Raw genomic sequence first — 13,450 nt, 5'->3', positions numbered from 1 at the left:
CTGCAAGAATACCTCAGGGAAAATATATGAACCACCAGACATGACATAATTGAAGGCGAACCATCCCATTCCGCCGGGGTGTGGACTGGCCAATCGCCGTGACGGTAGGAATCCGCCACGCCCTGGAACAAGGGGGAGGGAGCGCCAACACCCGAATTTGACAACTGCGCACCGATTATGACTTAGTAATAATTTAACCATTAAGTAGATAGTAGACAGAAGACCCCTAACAGAATCTGCAGCGATCTTCTTTAAGGCCAGCCCAGTGCCAGGGGCATGCTCACTGGGGTTAGCTCAGTGGGCACGGCCACACAGTAGGTTTATATTTAACAACTGGCACGCCTGTAACGCTGCAGGAAGTAGCCCCTAGATTAGTTAGCTAAGTGTAGAACTAGATTTTACCCAATAAGAAGCTAACTCCTCATTTCCTGTACCAAGTAAGTTCACTAACACTAGAAATAGAAGTTAACAATGCTGCTAATATCAATAAAATGTAATGTAGATCTAAGACCCACTAATGTATTAGGTGGTGGGTTACAATGTATGAAATAATTTGAATAAAGAATTTTAAAAAAAAGTGACGACCATACAAGAAATTATGAAACTTTGTAACACCAAATACGAGAGCCAAAGCTTCTTTCTCGATCTGTGAATAATTTCTTTGCGCAGACGAGAGCAATTTGGACGCAAAGGCAATAGGGCGATCATGCGATCCATCTTTGTGCGCAAGCACAGCACCGATCCCGAAATCCGATGCCTCTACCATCAACAAAAGGTGTTTCTGGGGATCGAATGGCGTAAGGCAAGTATTTGAAAGCAACGCCGATTTCTACTGGCGAAAGGCGCGTTCGCATTCCGTCGTCCAGACAAACGGAACACCTTTACGGCGTAAGCGATGAAGCGGAGCTGAAATGGAAGAGGCATGTGGAACAAATTTATTACAATAATTAATTTTTCCCAGCACACTCTGTAGCTGCTTCAAATTCTGCGGCGAAGGCAAGTCTTGTATGGCACGGAGGTGCTCTGGACTGGGATGTATGCCTTGGGCATTGATTACATGTCCCAAATATGGTAAGTCACGAGCAAAAAACTCACATTTGTCCTTCCGCAAGCAAAGACCATTGTGTCGCAAGACCTGAAATAATGTTCTGAGATTGGCTAAATGTTCTTCTTCTGTCTTTCCGGAGATCACTATATCGTCCAGATAGTTTGCTGCAGTAGGGACCGACGCACAAACAGTTTGCAGATATTGCTGAAACAATGCAGGGGCGGATGCACACCCGAATGGCAGTCGTTTGAATCGATACAAACCAAGATGCGTGTTAACCACCAAGACACGCTGGGATTCGTCGTCCACTGGTATTTGCAAGTACGCATCTGCTAGGTCCAACTTCGAAAAATATTTACCCGGGCACAGTGTGTCAAAAAGATCTTCCGGGCGGGGTAAAGGAAAAGTTGCAATCACTAGTTGTGGATTCACTGTAGCTTTGAAGTCCACACAAAGTCTCAATTTTCCGGAAGGTTTTGGCAAAATTACTAAGGGTGATGCCCAGAGAGAAGCCTGCACACGTTCAATTACACCTTGTGATTCTAAATCGTTTAATGTTCTTGCGACCTCACCACGCAATGCGTGGGGAACATTGCGCGCTCTGAAAAATTTCGGTTGCGCATTTACTTTCAGTTCCAAATGTGCTTCATAGTTCTTAGCGCAACCGAGGCCCGGTGCAAAAATGTCTGCAAATTCTTCACACAGACGAGAAACACTGTCTGAAGGCACAGTCTCATTCACTGATAGTACCTGATTGACTATAGACATGTTAAACAACTGAAATAAATCTAAACGAAACAAGTTCACAGCAGAAGAAGAACGAAGGACGCAGAAAGACACAAGTTTTGTTTGTCCCTTGTATTTTGCAAGAAGGCTGCACTGTCCTAACACAGGGATATTCTGTCCAGAATAACTATTTAACTTAACATTTGCAGCACGCAACGGAGGTGTGCCCAGTTGTTTGTACGTGTCTGTATTGATCAATGAAACTGCAGCTCCGGTATCGAGCTGGAATGGAATCACGTTGCCATTAATGTCCAAGTCTACAAAAAGTTTATTGTCCTGCTGACGACAAGAGCGACTGTCTCGTGCAACGTGAACTGACACTGGTACAGAATCACTTGCTACTTGACGGGATTTCCGTCGATGTCGACGCACACGTTTTGTGGGACGAACACTGTCAGTGTTAGAGAGATTGGCACTGGGCGGAGTGGAATGAACTACATGAATGTCCATGGGCGAAGGTTCACAAGCCTGAGTATTCTTGCTTCGATTCCGGCGCGAAGCAAAGGGCCTGGAATGGTTGTTAGTGTCCGATCTGAGCTTTTTCTGGCAAACACGTTGAACATGTCCTTTTTTATTACAGAAAAAGCAAATAGCTTGGCGTGATGGGCAATTGTCACGCGAATGTCTAGTAGCACACCGCGGGCATGATTTTAGCACTGCATTTGCCTGCTGGCGCGGCAAACGTAGCGGAGAGCTGGGCGGCAACTGCGCGGACGGGCGCGAGGGCTGTTTACAGTTCCGTGCAGCTCGCCCGGCGGGCCGGTTTACGTGACACACGGCTGGCGAAGTTTCAAATGATTCCTGAGCAAAGTCAAGTGGGTCTTGCCTATCCAATATGTCTATTACTTGTTGAAGGGAGGGATTGACCAGTTTCAAAATCTGTTCCCTTATACGAACATCAGAAACGTTCTGTGCAATTGCATCACGTACCATAGTATCTGAATAAGGAAGGCCACATTCACACTCAAAAGCACAATCCCTAGTAAGGCCTTGCAATGTTGCAACCCACTCCCGATTAGTTTGACCGGCCGTACATTTTGTATGAAAGAACGTATACCTCTTTGCAACTACATTGACGGATTCCTTGAAATATGCATCTAACGCCGACAAAATTTCTTCGTAAGACAGAGTTGCTACGTCGCGTCGGGGAAACAATTTCACTATCACACGGTTGCCGCTCGTTACCTTGAATCCTGTAGGTGGCGAGATGGAATCCAAATTGGCGTGACCACTCCGTCCAGATTTCCAGTGCCGCTTCAAATTGTCGAAAAGGTGGTGCAACTGCGTGTTGTGGCTGCGGTAGCGGTGGAGCGGCGGCTGCCGCATCATTTTGCATTGCACGTTGACCCTGGACGAGATGTCCAAGGGCTTCCAATAAGGCCTGCGTCTGCTGATTCTGCAAGCGATAAAATTCGGACAGTACATCTGGAGATTGTGGCGAAGCTATGACACAAGTAAATTAGTTATATATAAAGGAGACCGTTTGTATCCGAGTCGCCAATTGTTGTGGACTGACCTGATAGCCAATCCACTAGGACGGGTAGCTGAATAGCACGCGTTTAAGCTCACGCAGGCTGGCGTGAGGTCTGGAAAATGACAAGGAATTATAGTAGCCAAAAATAGTACATAGCTTCTGGAATACTTAACTTTAATTCATAATTGTAGAACATCGCTCTTGATGATACAGAAGTATAATAGCAATAATAACAAAGGATAATGGCGCTGTGCTAGGTCGTAGCCAATGACTTAGCTGAAGGCTATGCTAACTATCGTCTCGGCAAATGAGAGCGTATTCGTCAGTGAACCATCTCTGGCAAAGTCGGCTGTACAACTGGGGCGAGTGCTAGTACGTCTCTCTAGACCTGCCGCGTGGTGGCGCTCGGTCTGCTATCACTGACAGTGGCGACACGCGGGTCCGACGTATACTAATGGACCGCGGCCGATTTAAAGGCTACCGCCTAGCAAGTGTGGTGTCTGGCGGTGACACCACAGAAAACGTGTTATCGTCTTACCAGCGTTCTTCAGTCGTGAGAGATGTTTGATACTTCAGGGTCAGACGTTGTTAGCTTAAGGAAATATGGTTATTATAAAGAAAGATTTGCAGAATATTATAGTGGCACGAAACGCTCATATAACGGTACTAGAGAAAGTTGTTGGTTTACTACCTTTCTTTTGTCGTGTCATCTTTCTTACATAACTTCTTGAAAAGACAATTCCGTCAAGTAGGATATTACAAAAAGTCCTCAGAATTTCTTTTCTGTCATATAGGATCACCGGTACAGACGCAGTCACACGTTTTGCAATCATTATCGAAGGCGAAACCATTAATAAATGAATGGAAGTGTAGTCTATCGTCTCGTCAACTTTTAGATCATAACTGGGATAGCACTAACTAGGACTGGACCACTAAACACAACGCAAATTATTGTGTCCAGTGAAAACTTACATTCCAAAATGACGTCACGTGTACATTGTCAGTTTGGTACACCCATTCGCCAACATCACTGCTGTACACCCATTCGTACACGTCAGTGTTGTTATAAGTACGAACATAAATATTTTATCTTGAATTGCATTCCCTACGTTTTATTTAAGGTATAGTATTTGTTCAAGTTTTCTCTACGCTTCATAAGATTTGACTCACGTCTGTTAGAGTTATCGGCTACTTCTTAGTTTTCGTGAGTTATAATAATTCTCGTGAAACGTTATTTTTCGTTGTTTCCTATCAAGTCCCTGTGTGTTATTCTTGCGGAGTAATACGATTTGTGGGCACGAATCGCACACTTTTGTTCATATGTGCAAAAAGGAGCAAATGGCGGGAGTAAAGCGCTGCAGCGAATAGGATGGAGTTCATGGATGGGACGGTCGCCGGTTGCGGTACGTCACGCAGCCGAAGCAACGGCACGAGAAAGTGGCACGCCGTGGGAAGAGCGCGCACCACTGCTGTGGGGCACGTTTCGTAATCGACGGGCCATCCGTGCGTTCCTCCACAGCTGTTGACATTAGCGCTTCCTCGTCGGCGTGCCCTCCAGCGTCTTAGCGAGAGAGGTTACGCAGTGGTTGGCACGCTGTACTCGCATTTAACACTACGGCGGTTCAGATCCCCGTCCGGCCATCCAAATTTAGGTTTCCAAAGGTTTCTCAAAATCCATGAAGTCAAATGCGAATAGTTATTTTGGAAAGGACACGACCACTTCCATCCCCATTCTTCTCCAGTTGAAGTGCGTGCTCCGTCTCTGATAGCTTCATCACGGATGGGATGCTAGACCGTAATCTTCCTTCCTTCTTCCAGCGTCGTAAAATTTTTCCCATTGACCCCGTTCATTTGTCTAAATTTAATTTCCAATTTTTCACTACTGTTTGGTGTGATACAGCAGCCCTTATCTTTTTCCTAGCGTTTACGTACGGGACCCGCTGGTTTCACGGAAAACGTAACAAAATATGCACGATTCGTCACAACATAAAATACCAGCAGAAAAGAAAGAACGAAAAAAAAAAGAAACACTTGAGCGAAGCGTACTACCTCAGGCTAAACAAACGGTGCCCTTCAAGCTGCTTATACGTCTTTCCCTGCACATTGCGCTTAATCAGCAATAATTTCGGTGCATGTTAAAGTTAAATCCTGATTCATTCGTATTACAAACTGTCTTACAGTAATAGCATTCAGTCACAGTTCTCTCTTTCGCAGTACTTAACCAATCATACATGGTTCGCTGTTTTCATGAATTGGCAGAAGTATTTAATTTTAATATTGTGTCCAGACGTCCTAACTGTTGTTACATCAGCGAATCTGTTTTAGTTGTTTGTGTATTGTATTTTATAAGGCGTATATTGGGGACTAGCCCAGAATTTGACTAAACGTGCGTGTGAAACAGTACTGAACCACACTCAGCCCAGATCCATTGTCGTTAATCCGCTGCGCGCATTCGTTTCATGTCTGGCTCACCTCCCTGCCCCACTAGCCAGTAGCCTTTAGCCACAAATATATTTTATTTATTACTCACAATGCACTCGATTCTTAAGTATTTTTGTCAGCATGAGACCCTTACCTAGTTGATTCATTATTGGAAACAATGAAGAAGGAGTGTAGTGTGATCCGTCAGAGGTTTGCTTAGCAAGCGCGACAACGTTACCGCAATACTCATCCAAATCCAGTGGTAAACGCTTCAAGAGAGACATAGTGGCCGACGGCTGTGGCCGAGCGGTTCTAGGCGCTTCAGTCCGGAACCGCGCTGCTGCTACGGTCGCAGGTTCGAATCCTGCCTCGAGCATGGTTGTGTGTGATGTCCTTCGTTTAGTTAGGTTTGAGTAGTTCTAAGTCTAGGGGACTGATGACCTCAGATGTTATGTCCCATAGTGCTCAGAGCCATTTGAACCATATGAAGAGACATCGTACATCACTGAGAGGTTAACTGTTTAAATACTGATTGTGTACGATCTCAATGAATTAGAGAAACATCTTGCTCCCTTACACTTACATGTACCTACGAGGGGCAATTAATAAGTAATCCAGCTCATTTTTATCGACCAGTTTCGGTTTAAAAAAAACGGAATTTGTTATGGGTCATCGTGGAATATTCCCATTTCAGCTCAATGGTTTCATGAAGTTCCGATATGTGGTGGCGCTATACGTAACCTTCAAAATAGCGTCTATAACGGAAGTGCGTTCCAGGCAGAGAGATGTCACTGAGTACCTTATGGCAGAAAACCAGAACATCGCGGACGTACATAGGTGCTTGAGGAATGTGTACGGAGTCCTGGCAGAGAACAAAAGCACGATGAGTTATTGGGCGGGGCGCTATCATCAGGGCAACTAGGTCGCGTAAACCTGTCCGGTCTCCTTTGCGCCGGCAGGCCGCACACAGGCGTGACTCCTGCAATGTTGGAACGGGCGGGCACTCTCATTCGAGATGATAGAGGCATTACAATCAAACTCTTCGCTGCACAACTGAACGAGTCTGTTGGTAGTGCTGACACACCCGTCCACCAGATGGGGTACTCACAGATGTGTGTTCGCTGGGTTCGTCACCACCTAACAGCAGTCCATAAAGAGCAACTGTCCGGAATTGCTTGCGCGTGACTCAGGTGATAGTGACAATTATTTGTCGAGCATCGCCACAGGCTATGTAACATGGGTTCATCGTTTCGAACCGGAAACAAAACGGCAATCCATGCAGTGGCGCCACACCCTTCGCCGATAAAGTCACGCAGACAATCTTCCGGAACTCTGAAGGAGTTACTCTGCTTGATTTCCTTCCTCATAGTGCCATGATTAATTCTGAAGTGTATTGTGCTGCCCCTCAGTTAAGCAGAACGTGGATGATGGGAAGGCTATTGATGTAGCGAGACGGTGGCTCCGACGTCAAGCTGTAGAGTGGTACCATGCGGGCATACCAAGTAATGTGGCATACGACCGTCCCATTGAACGGAGATTACGTTGAGAAATGGGGTTTTGTAGAGAAAAGAGTGGGGTATAATATGGTGTATTGGAATAGTGAATAAAACCAACCAGCTTCCAGAAAAAAATTGTATTTCGTTACTTACAGAAATGACCACGTCTGCAAAACCTGACAAATCCCAACTCTGTTGGTGGCTTAGCAACAGCTGTTCCTCTTGCACCTTGTTTACGACAGGAACAGATATGAGAAGAAAAATGCGGTGGGGGCGGGGGGGGGGGGGGGGGGGGGTTGGATGACAGTGTTATATGAAGTAACGTGCACGAGGTACCGTAACTTCCAATTTGGAGTATACATAATCCAACAAAAAGTATTCGGACACCTCATACTGGGCATTAATATGTGGTGCGTCCATCCTTCCCTTTTATAACAGCTTCAACTCAGCGGGGGAACTTTCAAAAATGTGTCTGAGTGTCTGTTCAGTAATGGCAGCCCCTTCTTCCTCAAAAGCCAAAGCCAGAAAAGGTAGTGATATTGAGCGCTGGGGTGTGCAGCGAAGACGACGCTCTAACTCATCCCTAAGGAGTTCCATTGGTTTCAGATCAGAACCCTGTGAATGTCAGTCCACTTCAGGAATGTTATTATCCACAAATAATTGCCTCATAGGTGCTGCATATGACAGGCTGCATTGTCATGCTGATACAGTCATCGTTTTCGTACTGTTACTCTACTGTATGCAGTACACAATGCTGTAATATGTGTTCATATGTTCCCACAATTAGAGTTTTATTATGCACGATAAGGGGACCACACCCTAACCACGATAAATACTCTCATACTGTAACACCATCTCATCTGTACTTCACTGTTGACACCACACAAGATGGCAAGCATCTTTCTCCAGACATTTGTCAAACCCAAACCCTTCCATTCGATTTCCATAGGGTACAGCATGATTCATTACTCCAGTTATCATTTCATCATTTCATCAGTTCATTTCCAGTTATCCACTGCCCAGTTCCGTCGCTCATTACACCATCTCAAGCGTCACTAAGCAGTGACGACAGGAATTTGTCGCTTATAAGGAGCTACTCGACCACTTTATCCTATTCTTATTAACACCCTACCTACAGTCACTGTATTAGTTCGACTTCTGGTAGTACATGGGAACTCACGATTCGTTCCTTCGTCTGATTTCATGCGATTTTATATAACCCCTGTTCAAATGTTCAAACGTCTGTGATACTAAGGGACCAAACTGCTGAGGTCATTGGTCCCTAGACTTACGTGTGGCTGAGCGGTTCTTGGCGTTTCAATCTGGAACCGCGCGACCGCTCCGGTCGCAGGTTCGAATCCTGTCTCAGGCATGGATGTGTGTGATGTCCTTGGTTAGTCAGGTTTAAGCAGATCCAAGTTCTAGGGGACTGATGACCTCAGATGTTAAGTCCCATAGTGCTCAGAGCCATTTGAACCACTTTCCCTAGACTTACACACTACTTAAACCAACTTATGCTAAGAGCAACACACACACACCCGTGCCCGAGGGAGGACTCGAACCTCCGGCGAGAGAGGCCGCGCAATCAGAGGCATGGCGCCTCTAACCGCACGGCCACTCCGCGCGCCACATAACCTCTCTCCACAATGGTTCAAATGGTTCAAATGGCTCTGAGCACTGTGGGACTTAACTTCTGAGGTCATCAGTCCCCTAGAACTTAAAAATACTTACACCTAACTAACCTACGGACATCACACACATCCATGCCCGAGGCAGGATTCGAACCTGCGACCGTATGGGTCTCGCGGTTCCAGACTGTAGCAGTTAGAACCGCTCGGCCACTCCGACCGGCTCTCTCCACAATGCTCGTGGTACCTGTCTGTCAGTATATGACGTCTGCCTACTATTGCCTTAGCTGTGGTTGTTACTTCGCGTTTCTACTTCACGATCACACAACCAACAGTCGACTTCGTTAGCTTTAAATGGGGTTAAATATACGTGATGGATTTGTCACTGAGGCGACAACGAGTTGTCCAATCACTAGTCCACGTTCGAAGTCACTGAGTTCTCTTTAACAATACATTTTGTGCCTCTCGTAACATCTAGTGGTCAATTCCACATTTCGCTGGGGTATACCAATAGCTTTGATCAGGTACTGCAGATATCAATGTAGATGCAGATGTAGGATCGTGATGATTCTCAGCCGTCAACAGGCCAGCCTCATGTACAACAACCAGCATATTATGGTAGCCGTGGTCGACCATCTCACTATACACGGAAATTAGTGGCAGAAACGTGAATTTGATAGGCAACTGTATACACAAAAGAAATAAAATTCGATATTCACGTGCTCAACCGCAAAACGTCTTCATCAGTCATAGACATAAGACAATCATTCTGAAACATTTTTATTAGGCTTTAAACATTTAGTTCCAGTTAAGAATCCTTCTGAGGAAACACATAAATCTTTTTTTAGCTGATTAAAACTCTATACGTGAATTTTCAGTCGGTGTTAGGCAGAACATGATGTTGTTGTTGTCTTCAGTCCTGAGACTGGTTTGATGCAGCTCTCCATGATACTCTATCCTGTGCAAGCGTCTTCATTCCCCAGTACTTACTGCAACCTACATCCTTCTGAATCTGCTTACTGTATTCATCTCTTAGTCTCCCTCTGCGATTTTTCCTCTCCACGCTGCCCTCCAATGCTAAATTTGTGATCCCTTGATGCCTCAGAACATGTCCTACCAACCGGTCCCTTCTTCTTGTCAAGTTGTGCCACAAATTCCTCTTCTCCCCAATTCTTTCAATACCTCCTCATTAGTTATGTGATCTACCCATCTAATCTTCAGCATTCTTCTGTAGCACCACATTTCGAAAGCTTCTATTCTCTTCTTGTCCAAACTATTTATCGTCCATGTTTCACTTCCATACATGGCTACACTCCATACGAATACTTTCATAAACGACTTCCTGACACTTAAATCTATACTCAATGTTAACAAATTTTTCTTCTTCAGAAACGCTTTCCTTGCCATTGCCAGTCTACATTTTATATCCTCTCTACTTCGACCATCATCAGTTATTTTGCTCCCCAAATAGCAAAACTCCTTTACTACTTTAAGTGTCTCATTTCCTAATCTAATTCACTCAGCATCACCCGACTTAATTCGACTACATTCCACTATCTTCGTTTTGCTTTTGTTGATGTTCATCTTATATCCTCCTTTCAAGACACTGTCCATTCCGTTCAACTGCTCTACCAAGTCCTTTGCTGTCTCTGATAGAATTACAATGTCATCGGCGAACCTCAACGTTTTTATTTCTTCTCCATGGAATTTAATACCTACTCCGAATTTTTCTTTTGTTTCCTTTACTGCTTGCTCAATATACAGATTGAATAATATCGGGGACAGGCTACAACCCTGTCTCACTCCCTTCCCAACCACAGCTTCCCTTTGATGTCACTCGACTCTTATAACTGCCATCTGGTTTCTGTACAAATTGTAAATAGCCTTTCGTTCCCTGTATTTTACCCCTGCCACCTTTAGAATTTGAAACAGGGTATTCCAGCCAACATTGTCAAAAGTTTTCTCCAAGTCTACAAATGCTAGAAATGTAGGTTTGCCTTTCCTTAATCTATTTTCTAAGATAAGTCGTAGGGTCAGTATTGCCTCACGTGTTCCAACATTTCTGCGGAATCCAAACTGATCTTCGCCGAGGACGGCTCCTACCAGTTTTGCCATTCGTCTGTAAAGAATTCGAGTTAATATTTTGCAGCTGTGCCTTATTATACTGATAGTTAGGTAATTTTCACATCTGTCAACACCTGCTTTCTTTGGGATTGGAATTATTATATTCTTCTTGAAGTCTGTGGGTATTTCGCCTGTCTCATACATCTTGCTCACCAGATGGTAGAGTTTTGTCAGGATTGGCTCTCCCAAGGCCGTCAGTAGTTCGAATAGAATGTTGTCTACTCCCGCGGTCTTGTTTCGACTCAGGTCTTTCAGTGCTCTGTCAAACTCTTCACGCAGTATCGTATCTCCCATTTCATCTTCATCTACATCCTCTTCCATTTCCATAATATTGTCCTCAAGTATATCGCCCTTGTATAGACCCTCTATATACTCCTTCCACCTTTCTGCTTTCCCTTCTTTGCTTAGAACTGGGTTTCCATCTGAGCTCTTGATATTCATACAAGTGGCTCTCTTTTCTCCAAAGGTCTCTTTAATTTTCCTGTAGGCAGTATCCATCCTATCACTAGTGAGATAAGCCTCTACATCCTTACATTTATCCTCTAGCCATCCCTGCCTAGCCGTTTTGCACTTCCTGTCGATCTCATTTTTCAGACGTTTGTATTCCCTTTTGCCTGCTTCATTTACTGCGTTTTTATATTTTCTCCTTTCATCAATTAAATTCAATGTTTCTTCTGTTACCCAAGGATTTCTACTAGCCCTCGTCTTTTTACTTACTTGATCCTCTGCTGCCTTCACTACTTCATCCCTCAGAGCTACCCATTCTTCTTCTACTGTATTTCTTTCCCCCATTCCTGTCAATTGTTCTCTTATGCTCTCCCTGAAACTCTGTACAACCTCTGGTTTAGTCAGTTTATCCAGGTCCCATCTCCTTAACTTCCCACCTTTTTGCAGTTTCTTCAGTTTTAATCTACAGTTCATAACCAGTAGATTGTGGTCCGAGTCCACATCTGCCCCTGGAAATGTCTTACAATTTAAAACCTGGTTCCTAAATCTCTGTCTTACCATTATATAATCTATCTGATACCTTCTAGTATCTCCAGGATTCTTCCATGTATACAACCTCCTTTTATGAGTCTTGAACCAAGTGTTAGCTATGACTAAGTTATGCTCTGTGCAAAATTCTATCAGACGGCTTCCTCTTTCATTTCTCTCCCCCAATCCATATTCACCAACTATGTTTCCTTCTCTCCCTTTTGCTACTCTCGAATTCCAGTCACCCATGACTATTAAATTTTATTCTCCCTTCACTACCTGAATAATTTCTTTTATCTCATCACACATTTCATAAATTTCTTCATCATCTGCACAGCTAGTTGGCATATAAACTTGTACTACTGTAGTAGGCATGGGCTTCGTGTCTATCTTGGCCACAATAATGCGTTCGCTATGCCGTTGGTAGTAGCTTACCCGCACTCCTATTTTTTTTATTCATTATTAAACCTACTCCTGCATTACCCCTATTTGATTTTGTATTTATAACCCTGTATTCACCTGACCAAAAGTCTTATTCCTCCTGCCACCGAACTTCACTAATTCCCACTATATCTAACTTCAACCTAACCATTTCCCTTTTTAAATTTTCTAACCTACCTGCCCGATTAAGGGATCTGACATTCCACGCTCCGATCCGTAGAACTCCAGTTTTCTTTCTCCAGATAACGATGTCCTCTTGAGTAGTCCCCGCCCGGAGATCCGAATGGGGGACTATTTTTCCTCCGGAATATTTTATCCAAGAGGACGCCATCATCATTTAACCATACAGTAAAGCTGAATGCCCTCGGGAACATGATAGTGATATCAAAAAGGGAAACACTTGTTATGTTGCACAAAATCGTATTTATTTTATCACGAAGTGGCTTTCGCCTTCGTTGGTCATCTTCAGGTGACAACTGAATGTTGCAAACAAAGGTAAAAATGTTGTGCGATTTATACAGAAGTTATTTGTACAGAATATATAAAAATAACGTAGAGTGTTTACATAGGAAAAACATTACATTCTTTGTCACATGGGAATAATTACTTGAACTGAAAAAGTGGGAGATACATTTAACGACTGATGAGAAGTAAGGTCCCAGTTGTCGGCTGATACACATCTACAGAGAGGCAAGTTAAGTGTTTGTCTTTTCCTATGCTTTAATCGCAGTATATTAATTAAGTTTCGTGCATGTTTTTCTGTTTAAGAAGTGTAAGCTTGCATTCTCTAAGTGTAAATTCAGGCAGTCTGTTGCGCAGCTTTCAGTTCTTCTGAACAGCCAGCCAGCTACATAGCTCACTGCGGCATCAGCGTCCATTGTGAAATCTGAAGGGTAGCGAGTTGCATATGTAGAATTCTGCCTGCGTTTACAGTTTTCTTCATCAGTTAGTCTTGCACAAATGAGTAGGATATGTGCATGCAGTGTGCGGACGCAGGAGGAGCTGGCCGCAGTTCACAAACAGCTCAGTGAGCTTTTTGCTACGGTCAGTCACCTTC

This window comes from Schistocerca piceifrons, chromosome X, assembly GCF_021461385.2.
Source record: "Schistocerca piceifrons isolate TAMUIC-IGC-003096 chromosome X, iqSchPice1.1, whole genome shotgun sequence".
NCBI classification, from domain to species: Eukaryota; Metazoa; Arthropoda; class Insecta; order Orthoptera; family Acrididae; genus Schistocerca; species Schistocerca piceifrons.
Note: the sequence above shows the minus strand (reverse complement) of the source record.